Source organism: Bubalus bubalis, chromosome 9 (assembly GCF_019923935.1).
Source record: "Bubalus bubalis isolate 160015118507 breed Murrah chromosome 9, NDDB_SH_1, whole genome shotgun sequence".
NCBI classification, from domain to species: domain Eukaryota; kingdom Metazoa; phylum Chordata; class Mammalia; order Artiodactyla; family Bovidae; genus Bubalus; species Bubalus bubalis.
This window is the reverse complement of record NC_059165.1, coordinates 28289150-28303028: the sequence shown is the minus strand read 5'-3', so window position 1 is coordinate 28303028 and position 13879 is coordinate 28289150. Positions and strand designations below refer to the sequence as shown.

At 42.4% G+C, this 13879-nt stretch overlaps 1 long non-coding RNA gene across 2 annotated transcripts in view; it reads left to right on the top strand.

Annotated features, from left to right (window-relative positions):
- Positions 1-13879, top strand: part of LOC123335001 — a 55999-nt gene that overhangs the window by 17034 nt on the left and 25086 nt on the right. For both annotated transcript variants that reach the window (XR_006553199.2, XR_006553198.2), the window contains exon 2: positions 7936-8152. This is a non-coding gene — a long non-coding RNA (uncharacterized LOC123335001). The remainder of the gene's footprint in view (positions 1-7935; positions 8153-13879) is intronic.

Sequence of the window (13879 nt, the reverse complement as noted above, 5' to 3'; positions counted from 1 at the left end):
TCTGTCCCTGACTACTGGAAAAACCATAGCATGGAAAATGTACCTTTGTCAGCAAACTGAAATCTCTGCTTTTTAATTCGCTGTCTAGGTTTGTCATGGGATTCCTTCTGAGGAGCAAGCGTCTTTTAATTTTGTGGCTGCAGTACTCAGCTTAACTTTCTTTATGTTTCACTACCTTTCTTCCCTTTACTGTAAAACATGTATAAGACAACAGAGAATTTTGGATGGAATTATATTTAGAGCCAGGTCAGTATTAAAAAACAAGTTACCTTAAACAGTAGCATATTAGTATTTTGTGGACAGCAAAGGTTTATTTAGGAAGTTATGCCTTGCAGTTAAAAGCTTTCCTACAGGAGTGAATGTAGGTTGGGCTGAGGAGAATGTTTCTCTAAACCCAAAAGCATAGTCACTGGTGGTTAGTGAATCATTCTCAGATTTGTGAACAAAATCTTCTAGGTTTGGTATAATTGAGCAGGATTTCAATTTACTTCAACAACTATTCACTGAGTGAGACCTGTGCTTCTATTTGCTCTGCCCTATATATATGAAGTTGGAGACGGCAATGGCACCCCACTCCAGTACTCTTGCCTGGAAAATCCCATGGATGGAGGAGCCTGGTAGGCTGCAGTCCATGGGGTCGTGAAGAGTTGGACACGACTGAGCAACTTCACTTTCACTTTTCACTTTCATGCATTGGAGAAGGAAATGGCAACCCACTCCAGTGTTGTTGCCTGGAGAATCCCAGGGACGGGGGAGCCTGGTGGGCTGCCGTCTATGGGGTCGCAAAGAGTGGGACACGACTGATGCGACTTAACAGCGGCAGCAGCATATATGTGAAGTAGGCTTCCCAGGTGGAGCTAGTGGTAAAGAACCTGCCTGCCAATGCAGGAAACTTAAGAGACTCAAGTTCGATCCCTAGGTTTGGAAGATCCTCTGGAGGAGGGCAACCCACACCAGTATTCCTACCTGGAGAATCCCATGGACAAGGAGGCTGGCGGGCTAAGTCTATAAGGTTGCAAAGAGTCAGACACGACTGAAGCGACTTAGCATGCACACTAAGCATCCATGCATATATATAGATTACTACTGATTATGTGTTGGGTAGTTTGGAAATACTTGACCTAAGTAGGTTCAGGTATCTTCTGAGAGTTCAGTCAGTTGGAATAAAGGTTGTAACTTGAATTGTGTATCAAACAGAGAAAGAGAAATAGAAACACTCAAGACATTTTGCCAGCTCTTGCATTTGTATATATTTTCCGTTTCTGATGTGATTACATTTTTAAATTCCCCCCAATTAAGATGTTAAATTATTTGTGGGGAGGAAACTGGGTTTAACTAGTGTTCCCAAGCACAGATTGTAGTGTAAGTACTTTATAGACACTTGGTAAATACTGATTGACTGAGGGCAAGTGTGTACTCCCAAGGGAGCATCCTCTGTGCTTGGTATTTTCCATGAGAAGCAAACCCAGCATTGAAGCATCATTCTTCTAGATTGGGATCATTTCCTGAAAGCTTTCAGTACAATGACAGCAATTAGCTGCCAGACTAATTGCTCCACCACCAACCTTGTTGCATAAGCAAATGGTGCCCAAGGGTAAAATAACATGCACACTGAGGCAAACTTTCCAGCATGTGCCCCTAAACCTTCCCCCTCAATGGAGAAAGTGACCTTTTGGTGAACAAATGTTCTTTCACCTTCACTGTTTAGAAGTTGTTAACGTTGGGCCAGCTATGTGATTGATGTATGAGTTTTCCTCTTTTCTGAGGAGTAGGTTCTCCTCTTTCCACCTCAGAGCTGTGAGCTTTTTATATTGTTTTCGTTTGATAAGGTGGCTGGACTACCCATAAATTTGAATGTATTTTTTTAATGACCTGGTGGTGCTGAAAGAGTGTTATTCTGCTTTTGTAGGCTGCTGGTTTTTCTTTTGTCACTCACACTGCTAGTTAAACCTTTTGTGAATGTGCTCTTCTATTAGTAATCTGTTTGAAATTAAAAAAAAATAATGAAAAAAAAAGAGTTTCTTGCTTATGGTTGTCTCAGGCAGATAATATCTTTTTTGAGTCTGTTAAAGAGGGCAGATCTTTTAAAGTCACTCTTTCCAGCAAGCTTTAGAGTTTTCCAAGTGGCGGAAGCATTAAAAGGGTAGGAAACCCAGGGCCTGAACCAATTTTATTTAATAGTTTTAAATTTGGAGGTATGATGTTGCATGCTCTGACGAAAGGGAAGATTGAAGCAGTATAGATGCATGACTAAGAATACAGATTCCGGGGTGAAGTGTTTGACCCTGGGCGAGTACTTATCCTGTCTGTGCCTCAGTTTCCTTGCCTTTAAAATGAAAACAGTGGTAAAAATAGTACCTACTTCATAAGGGTTGTCGTGAGGCGTTAATGGGGGTCTGGTTGCCAGGGGGAAAGTATGGGGGGGAAGGAGAGATGGTTAGGAAGTTTAGGATCAACATGTACACACGGCTGTATTTAAAATGGATAACCAACAAGGTGCTACTGGCTAGCAGAGGGACCTATGCTCGATATTATGTGGCAGCCTCTATGGGGGGAGGGTTTGGGGGAGAATCGATATGGTATATGTATGACTGAGACGCTTTGCTGTTCATCTGAAACTCTCACAACATTTTTAATCGACTATACCCCAATACAAAATAAAAAGTTTTAGAAAGTTAATGTATACAGAACGTTTAGGCCAGAATGCCTGGTGCACTGTAAGTACTTCCTGAATGTTAGCCATTACAGGGTCTCCATCAACTCTGCAATCCTAATAGCTCTATTATTATTGTTTTAAAAATAATTTCTTTGGTGGCCAAAATGAACATGAAACTATATAAGGCTATTTTTATCTTTATTCCATTTTATGTGAATATTTATAAGTTTTGCTGTGGAAATGTTAATATGTTTGATCTGGAGTGTTGTCCAATCTACTAGATGAGTTACATATGTATGGTGTATGCATGATATTATGTTCCCTAAATCAGGCAAGTTCTGAGTTCTGAAATAATCTGACCCAAGGAACAGGAGGTATGCGAGATAGGACAATATATTGGCAAATATACTTCCTGTTTGATCACCCATCCTGCTGCTTCTTGGGTACATCCCTTGTTATTTACTTATAGGAATTAGAGAAAATAGAAATTTCTCAGACTATTCACTCATTTGGGCTTCCCTGGTGGCTCAGACAGTAAAGAATCTGCCTGCAATGAAGGAGACCCAGGGTCGATCCCTGGGTTGGGAAGATCCCCTGGAGAGAAGGGAATGGCAGCCCACTCCAGTATTCTTGCCTGGAGAATTCCACGGACAGAGGAGCCTGGCAAGCTACAGTCTATGGGGTTGCAAAGAGTCAGACAGAACTGAGTGACTAACACATAAACATTCACTCATTTATTAAATATTTATTGAACCTGACTATGTGCCAGACTCCCCTGCCTACTTTCAGGGAGCTGATTGGCCAGTGGTAGCTTTACTTCAATGAGGGCCTACTATGTGCAAGGCTTAATCTAGATCTATTATTAACGTGGTCTCTGATCCTATAGAATAATCGGTTCTACAAGAGAAGAAACAGGTTCAGAAATGCTTGGTGGCCTGCTCACAGTTGGTGAATGCCTGCGCTGGACTTGACTCTGGTCTGATTGGCTCCACAGACCCCATTCTTTCCTTTTCACCGTGTTATGTTTGGCTGAGAGCACTTGGAGCTAATGGCTCTTAAAGAGGGTCTTGTAGATTTTTATCTCTCTGACATGTCGCATTCTGTAAGGCCTTGCAAAACAGAAAGGCCCAGCGTGGGGGTGGGCTCACTAGTGTTTTTACTGCTTGACCTTCCTGGAAGGGTGTCACGACCTATAGGGGGCATGTGAGCAGCCGGTCAGCTAGGCAGCCAAGTCGCAGACCAAGTGTGCAAGGGGGTATGCATGAAATATTGGAAAACTGCAAAGTCAGTTTTGTTTCACAACTCTTGCTAACATCTTTATGGAAGTGAAATAGATATACCATGAAAGTCACAGTTCTTAAGTTTCCAGTGAATTTTGATAAAAATTATACATCTGCGTAACTACCACCCTAGAACGTATATTGCCCTCTATCAGTCAAATTTTACCCTGTAGACACCACCATTCTGATGTCTCCTCCACTGCTTGGTTTAGCTTGTTCTTGAGCTTCATATAAATGGAATCAAACAAGATGCAATGCCGGTATCTGCACTATTCTTTTGACTAGGGCACTGTTTCTGAGATACATCCAATGTTATGTTATTAGTAGTCATTCTTTGTTATTCTGTGTAGTATTGTATTGTCTGAATATACTCTGCCATTTATTTTTCCTTTCTCTTGTTGAACATTTGGGTTGCTTCCAGTGTGGAGCTATTGAATGAAGCTACTATAAACATTGTGCAAGTCTTTTACAGATAAGACTTTTCATCTTTCCTGGGTAAATAACTAGGATTAGAAGTGCATAAGAGAGGCATATATTTAAAAAGAAATTGCCAGTTTCAATTTCACCTATGGGCTTTCCAGGTAGCACTAGTGGTAAAGAACCCGCTTGCCAATGCAGGAGATGAGAGACACAGACAGAGGTTCCATCCTTGGATGGAAGATCCTCTGGAGAAGGGCAGGGCAACCCACTCCAGTAATCTTGCCTGGAGAATCCCAAAGGACAGAGTCTATAGCGTGACAAAGAGTTGGACGCGACTGAAGTGACTTAGCACGCCGTCACAACAGTTTCAAAGTGGTTGCATACATTTCATACCACCAATGGTTCGAGAGTTCTAGTTGTTCTCATCCTGGCCATTCAGGTATACTCATTCTTTTTAACTTTAGCTTTTCTGGTGTGTGTGAAATGGTAAATCATTGTGATTTTAATTTGCACTTATTTGATAATTAATGATGTTAATTAACTCTATTATTATGTGCTTATTGGCCATTTGTATATTTCCTTTTGTGAACTTTGCAAGGCTTTGTTCATTTTTTTATTGGGTTGTCTCTTTTTTATTGATTTGACTGTAAAAGTTTTCATATATTAAGATACAGATCTTCCTCAAATATATGCATGTAACAAAGTTTTCCCCATTGTGTGGAAAACTGCAAAGTCAGTTTTTTAAAAGTAAAATTTTCCTGTGAGATAGCTGTAAGGTTTTAGTGCCTGCCTCATGCTAATTACAGTACTTGATGGACTGCTTTCATCTTTCAAGGTTTCTTTTCAATTGGCCAGAAGAGGGATATTGCAGAAAGAGTTTTCATTGCTTATGTCCTCCCAATGTTTCCCCTTATAGACACTCCTCTGAAGTTAAAATGGGAACATGTGATTCATCCTGCAAAAATTTATTTTATTCTGTTTAAGGATCAGATTTATTTAATTAGAGGAAGTAAAAATGGGCAAATTAAAACAACAAATCTAAAAACTGTTTTTTCCCCAAAAGGAACATTTAGAAAGATGTGCTAATTGTTTAAAAGTTTTCTTTTTAATTATAAAAGTAAACATACTTCATGTAGCACAAGTTGACAAATATTTTTAAAGACATGAAAACTGAGTACTGAAAGTTAAAATAACCAGTTCATTTAAGAATTAAATAAAACAATCCACAGATTTCTGAATTTTAGGATTAATCTCTATTTTGCTTTTTTTTAGACAAACCATGCTATATTTCTTTCTGAAAACAAATATGTTAACAATTTGGGAGCTATCACTAGAATTGGTTCTTGACCACATACATAATCAAGTGACATCCTGTAAAAGGCCGAGAGAAGGACTTGGGCTTGTTAATTTCCAACATCAAATCTATTACATATATCTTCCTGTTTGAACTCGCACATAATTGAAGAGGACCAAATAATGATCTAAGGCTACATTAGGGGAAGGAAGCATGAATTTCAGCCAAGTTTTATCCTCTTAAGTATGTATGAGCTATAGCTATGAAGCATTTTTCCCATTTGGACAGTACTGTCTGGGTGACTATTCAGATCTTCTTCTTAACTTTTGGACCTAATCCCTTCAGGGACAAGACACATCCAAGGGTGGGTTTCTGACTAGTTTGCTTATCTAGCTCTTTTGGTGTGTTCCTGTCCATTTGAGGAATCTAGTTTCCTCTTGATTCCTGGATCATTTTTTCTGTTATGGGCTGAGTTGTGTCTCTTCAAAATTCCTGTGTTGAAATCCTAACTCCCCAGTACCTCAGAGTTGACTGTATTTGGAAATAGAGTCTTTAAAAAGGTAATTAAGTTAAAATAAGGTCACTCAGGTGGGTCCTAATGCAATATGACTCATGCCCTTAGAAGAAGAGGAAATTTGATCACAGACATATACAGAGAGAAGACCGCATGAAGACACAGGGGGAAGATGGTCATGTACAAGCCAAAGGGAGGGGCCACAGGAGAGACCAACATGACCAACACTCTGATCTTGAACTTCTAGCCTCCAGACTGTGAGACAATACATTTTTGCTGTCTCAGGCATCCAGTCTGTCGTGGTTTGTTATGAAAGTCCTAGCCAATCAATATAGCCTCTAATGGACCATCAGGGCTTCCCTGGTGGCTCATCAGAAAGAATCCGCCTGTAATACAGGAGACCCAGGTTTGATCCCTGGGTCAGGAAGATTGCCCAGAGAAGGGAATGGCAACCCATTCCAGTATTCTTGCTTGGAAAATTCCATGGACAGAGGAGCCTGATGGGCTACAGTCCATGGGGTCACAAAAAGTCAGATACAACCGAGCAACTAACATGCAATGGACCATGGCTCCACCGTTGTGAATATTGAGTACTACTAGATATGGCAACCCACTCTGGTACCCTTGCCTGGAAAATCCCATGGACAGAGGAGCCTGGTAATCTATAGTCCATGGGGTTGCAAAGAGTCGACTGAGCGACTTCACTTTAACTTTCATTCAATTTTTAAGGGCTCCCCAGGTGGCACCAGAGGAGGCAATGGCACCCCACTCCAGTACTTTTGCCTGGAAAATCCCATGGATGGAGGAGCCTGGTAGGCTGCAGTCCATGGGGTCGCTCGAGTTGGGCACGACCGAGCGACTTCCCTTTCACTTTTCACTTTCATGCATTGGAGAAGGAAATGGCAACCCACTCCAGTATTCTTGCCTGGAGAGTCCCAGGGATGGGTGAGCCTGGTGGGCTGCCTTCTATGGGGTCACAGAGTCGGACATGACTGAAGTGACTTAGCAGTAGCAGGTCAGGACAGACCCTGAGCTAAATGGCAGCCCACGTATTACTCAAAGGCTCAGAACATTTACATCAATCATTTCTCATTTTCATTCTTTCGTATTAAAAAAAAAATCAAAGTTGTAGTTTACTTGATGGTTTCAAAATATTACATACATTTGATTTACTATGTATCTCCTAAATTCTACGTGATTTTCTACAAAATAGGCATTCATGTAAAAGATAGCAAACAAATATGTTTTTGGACTTTCAGAGAAGGAGAAAATAATCTTTAGATGTTTAATCATAAAACTTTTTTTCTTGGGGGAAGTTACTGAACATTTCTATACTACAATTTCCTCTCTAAAATGCAGGAATAATAGTACCTACCTTTTGGAATTTCTGAGACTCAAATAAGATTTTTACTTAGAATAGCATAGGCACATAATGTGTATTAGGAACAATGCTTTGGAATCTTATTGATTCTTAAAAGATTAAGCAGTTCAGGAATAAATCTGCACAAACATACATGCATATACCAGTGTTGTTTTCTTAATGTGCTTGTATTGATTTGGGGGGGTGAGGCTGCACCACACAGCTTGTGGGTTCTTAGTTCCCCAACCAGGTATTGAACCTGGGCCGTTGGCAGTGAAGGTGTGGAGTTCTAACCACTGGACTGCCATGGAATTACCCCTTGTACTGATTTAATACCAGGACAAAAGGAAAAAGTTTGAAGATGTGAGTACCTATTCTGAGAAGTGCTGTTATCTTTCCTGTTCTTTTTAGCACTTCCAGTCGCTTGCCTTCAGGAGGGCATTGAAGGGTCTTCATAAAGACCGACAGGCCTTTCCTCTGCGCTCCTTCTGGACTCCATCACTTCAGGACCAAGCTGGGACCACTTCTCAGGACTGACTTTTGGACCCTCTGACTCTGCCTCCTGCCCAGTGTTTCCTAAATTCTCCCGTTTCAATAAATGGAATTGAGAGAAGTCGTCTTCCCAAAGGTCAGTAAAAAAAATTTTTTTGATAGATTAAGAAGTAGATTCTTTAATATGGAATGCTTTTGAAAGATACAAGGGGGCAGGCAAGAGAGCTCTGCCCTGGGGTGAGAGAGGATGGTTATGTCTCAGATCTTGGGTGACTTCCTGTGGTGGGCCGCCAACTGAGGACCCTTCGCTTCGTGCAGGAAAGGATTTAAGAATGAGCCATAGTAAAGTGAAAACAGGTTCACTGAGAGAGATACGCAATCTATAGGCAGAATGTGGTCCATCTTGGAAGGTGAGGGGCCCTGAGAAAAACACCCTCTACAGACAGAGTGTTGGCCATCTCAGAAGGTAAGAGTCCTGAAGGTCAGTAAAGACCTGGTTAGCTATTGACACCTTAGAGTTTATTACTTAAATGAGGTAATCACATTTCTCCTCCTGATGCCAAAGCTGAAAGTGGAGGTGAACTGGTATTTGAATGTTAGCAATGAGGCAGGAAGGGCAGGCCAGAGCAGCAGGAGGATGCTCAGGAGTGTGAGGCTGCAGGAAGCAGACACAGACCACGCTGGGAGGGGAGCATGTCCGGGGGCAGCAGGATAAATGTATGCTGTTTGCAGTATTGTTCAGGGCCCTGGGAGCCTGCTGGTGCCTAAAGAGGACTGAGTTTCTAACTCACCCTCGTGTCTTTCCCTTCTCCCTCCCACCACTCACGTTATTGACTTCTGGGTACAGGGCCACCTGAGGCACAGCACTGCTGTAGATGAAAGTTACCCCTTCAAGCCTCATGTTTTATTACCTAGCTCCCCCACCTCTCTCTCAGCTTCCCTTCCTGCTGGGCCCAGGACTAATCTCCTCAGTCCAGAGCTTACTGTTCATGCCCACATGGCCTGGGTCAGGGCTCCACTGGGGCCCCATGTTCAGACTTGTGTTTCCTCCTCTAGAGGCACTCAGTACATTCTCACCCCTTTTGCCTGCACAGTGTCACTTCCTTGGGGAGGCCTTGTCTGAGCCCCTGAGTGAAATCAGGCTTCTCTAAGACATATTCCTGGTGGCATAACCTGTCCTTCCCTGAATCTGCCTCTGTTGGCAATGACACATTTATCTGCATGATTGGTGATTCACATTTATATCCTGTGTTAGGTTGTAACCCCTAGAGGAAAGTCACATTTGCTTTTCTTACCACTGTGTCCCAAGGCCGAGTACAATGTCTGGCATGGACTAAATTCCTGATGAATGCTTGTTCTGATGAATAATGAAAGCCCCTTGGAGCATGCTTATGATTCCTCTGCTTGATATCCGAGGAATGAAGCCGTCCTCATCATCTAAGGAGGCCAGTATGTGGACATGAACTAGGGTGTTCAGAGAGTAGCCCAGGTGTTTTCAGCGTCTCCTAAGGCTCTGGCCCAGTTGACTCCTGTGCCTGTGGATCTTGGGATCATTCAATGTGCATGGATGTAGAAGGAGGGTACAGGGGGCCTGCTTTTTTGTGAGACATGCTCCCTAGTGTTTATGGAGACTTATGGGTTTGTAAGTACCTCTAGACGGAGAAGGCAATGGCACCCCACTCCAGTACTCTTGCCTGGAAAATCCCATGGACGGAGGAGCCTGGAAGGCTGCAGTCCATGGGGTCGCTGAGGGTCGGACACGACTGAGTGACTTCACTTTCACTTTTCACTTTCATGCATTGGAGAAGGAAAGGGCAACCCACTCCAGTGTTCTTGCCTGGAGAATCCCAGGGACGGGGAAGCCTGGTGGGCTGCCATCTATGGGGTCACACAGAGTCAGACACAACTGAAGTGACTTAGCAGTAGCAGTAGCAAGTACCTCTAGAAGAACAGAAATTGGTGACAGATTCTCTTCTCTGTGGAACTCAACTGTTGCTTTCTTCCATGAGGAGGACTGTAATTACATAAAACCTTTTTTGGGCTGATTTTGCAATTGTTGACAAGTGGTGAAAATTTGCATTTTCTCTGGATTTTTCATGGTGCTGGTGTATTTATTACTTTATATGGTTATAGCTCAAAGGCTTTAATAGAATGACTTATTTCTCATTTTTGCGGTTAGTAAAAATAGAAAAGCCAAGCCTCACTTACTTTTGTAGTCTATTTTGGAATTTTGATTATTTGTTTGAAATGAAGCTGGTTCTTTTCATAATCATGAAACAACTGCCAAACCTTGCTCCAGTGTATCATATGCCTGAGTTATAAAGATGAGGGCTGCTTTCAGCTCTGTTACCTACAATGTGTATGTCTACAAGTGTTAAAAACTACCCAGTGTGAAATGTGCGTTTTAGAAATACTTGCAGTTATTTGAGGTGTTCTTTTTATTTGCTGAGACTGGAAGCTGGGGACTGTTCAGTGCTGAGTGAGAGTTTCTAGTGCTCTGTACTCCATGGTGGGGTTGTGGGCAGAGGAGATGGATGTAAAGGTGTGAACTGAATGATTCATAGTCTGCTTATTTAATGTTTGGGCAGCAAAAATACAATTACATAACTGAGAACCAGAGACCATGCCTTCTGGTTGAAATATATTTCATTACACTGAAGATTTGAGCTTCAGAGTTGACCTTAATAATTCATATTTGGCAGAGACCCTTTGGGTCAATGGGAGTGAACTGGGGAAGGGACTAGAGGACCGGTTCCAACTCTGTTACTTTCTATCTATGTGATGTTAGCCAAGGTATTTAACCCCTGACATCTCACTTCCATCTGTAAAATGGAAATTGTAATAGCTGCCCTAACCACCCTTATGGCGGAAATGAAGAGGAACGAAAAAGCCTCTTGATGAAAGTGAAAGAGGACAGTGAAAAAGTTGGCTTAAAGCTCAACATTCAGAAAACTAAGATCATAGCATCCGGTCCCATCACTTCATGGGAAATAGATGGGGAAACAGTGGAAACAGTGTCAGACTTAATTTTTCTGGGCTCCAAAATCACTGCAGATGGTGACTGCAGCCATGAAATTAAAAGACGCTTACTCCTTGGAAGGAAAGTTATGATCAACCTAGATAGCATATTCAAAAGCAGAGACATTACTTTGCCAACAAAGGTTTATCTAGTCAAGGCTATGGTTTTTCCTGTGGTCATGTATGGATGTGAGAGTTGGACTGTGAAGAAGGCTGAGCGCTGAAGAATTGATGCTTTTGAACTGTGGTGTTGGAGAAGACTCTTTGAGAGTCCCTTGGACTGCAAGGAGATCCACCCAGTCCATTCTGAAGGAGATCAGCCCTGGGATTTCTTTGGAAGGAATGATGCTAAAGCTGAAACTCCAGTACTTTGGCCATCTCATGCAAAGAGTTGACTCATTGGAAAAGACTCTGATGCTGGGAGGGATTGGGGGCAAGAGGAGCAGGGGACCAGCTGCTGCCCTGAGCCATTGTGTTGAATCAGCAGATCGGTGGTAACGTGCCTGAGCTACTAATATAGCTGCCTCTACATTTCTAAGGTGAAAAGCAATATGACTGCTGCTTCACTTCTATACTCATACAAATATGTATCCATGGCACATACTGATGGGAAACGTAAAGTCAGGGCTGGCAATATCATTTGTGGGGCTGGTGTTAAATGAAAATGTGGAGCCTTTTTTTCAGAATACAAGAGAACTGTTTTACCTTTCTTCTGCAGTTTCATTCTGGGCATGTCATGGTGTTTATTATTTGCTATTTACTGCTATGCACCCTCGGAGAAGGCAATGGCACCCCACTCCAGTACTCTTGCCTAGAAAATCCCATGGATGGAGGAGCCTGGTAGGCTGCAGTCCATGGGGTCGCTAGAGTCGGACACAACTGAGTGACTTCACTTTCACTTTTCACTTTCATACATTGGAGAAGGAAATGGCAACCCACTCCAGTGTTCTTGCCTGGAGAATCCCAGGGATGGGGGAGCCTGGTGGGCTTTCATCTATGGGGTCACACAGAGTTGGACACAACTGAAGCGACTTAGCAGCAGCAGCAGCAGCAGCTATGCACCCTATCTTATGGGATAATTGTATGGTAAATGCACACCTCACAGGGGCCTTGGGCTCTATACCATGACTCACCATCCAGGGACCTCCAGCCCTCCCTGCCATATGCCCAGGATCCCATCAGGGGTGGAGAGTGACAACAGCCAGTGTGATGGGGAAGGAGAATCCTAGGCAGACAGTAAGAGGTGGGATGTTGTGTGAGCCAAGTTTCCAAGCTTCCAGGACATTCACCAGCAGCCCAGTGGGCTTCACTTATAAAACACAAATTCAAAGATAAAATTAGTAAGAATTTCAACAGAGAACACTGAACTCCAGTGTGGGGCCCCTTTGAGAACAGATCCCTGTGCAATTGTAGTATTTGTGTATCCATCAAGCCTGCCATACATATAGGGAAGAGAATTCTGGGAAATGTGGTTCAGCCTAGACAAGTTGACACATTACAAAGCCTTGCGCACTACTTCCTGCACTTTTTTCAAAGCCAAATACCATAATGTATTGAAGCAAAAAAAAAAAAAAATTACCCACATAGCCTTGTTATTTTTCTAACAGTCTGGTAGACATAAGCGCGATCCTTACCATAGCATTGACACTAGCGTTTCTCAACTGCTACTTCCACTCAGACCAACTTTTGACGTAACATTGTTGAAGACATACTGTTACTCACCTGTGCCAGTCCTTTATAATTGAGAACTATAAATATTACAGTTGGCTTCTACTGGCTGATGGGGATTTTTGTATAGTTGAATTTTCCACCTTAACTATGTCTTTGAGATTTCTCAGACGAGATGTTGCAAGATGCTCACTGACCGTCTTATTGGGAGAGACAGTCCTCCATGTGCCTCTGTCTCTTTACCTGCTTAGTGCGGGGCCCTGAGTACGCTCTACCTGGGCCATTTCTCACAGTTATGTTTGCAGAGAAAGACCTTAAGAGATGAGGTAATGTCTCCAAGACAAAAAACAGGCTTACTATAAAAGCACTGGATTCCCCAGACTTAGTGTTTGTATTCATTTTCTAGGGCTGCTGCAGACTGTATAGTTTAAATAGCAGAATTGTATTTACTAATAGTCCTGGAGGCTAGAATTTCAAGATCAAATTATTGGCAGGGTTGGACTCTTCTGAAGTCTCTCTCCTTGACTTGTAGACGGCCATCTTCTCTGTGTGTCTTCACATGGCCTTCCGTCTGCACCTATCTCTATTCAAAGTTCCTCTTCTTATAAGAACACCAGTTGTATTGGATTGGGGCCAGCCCCAGTGACCTCATTTTAATTTAACTGTCTCTTTAGAGACCTTATCTCTAAATACAGTCGGAATGAAATGCTGAGGGGTTAGAATTTCAACATATTCACTTGGGGGAACATAATTCAGCAGTGTTCCTTCCTATAACACAACCCACACCCTCCACACCGTCACTTAGGACTTAGGGGTCAAGAACACAACACAAGTCATGCTGCTTGCTGTAATATGAGTAATAAAGCCTTTTGTCTTTGACCCAGGGATCTTTTGTCTTCTACCAGCATCCAGGAAACAGTAACAGGCTAAACAGGCTTACTGTGAGACTGTAAGTGGGGTAAAATAAACCTCCATGCTTGATAAACCTTGCTTATGATATTGAAGACAAACATCCTCAATAGTTTCTCGCGATGGATCCAAATGCAATGATGGTGATTTTAATACCAGCCTGCTTATTGAGACATTACCAATTGATTCTCTTGTTTTCTTTCTTCTTGGGGTGAAATTTGTCCTTCAACCCTCCATTCCTTCACCAGGTATTTAAATCTTTCCTTTT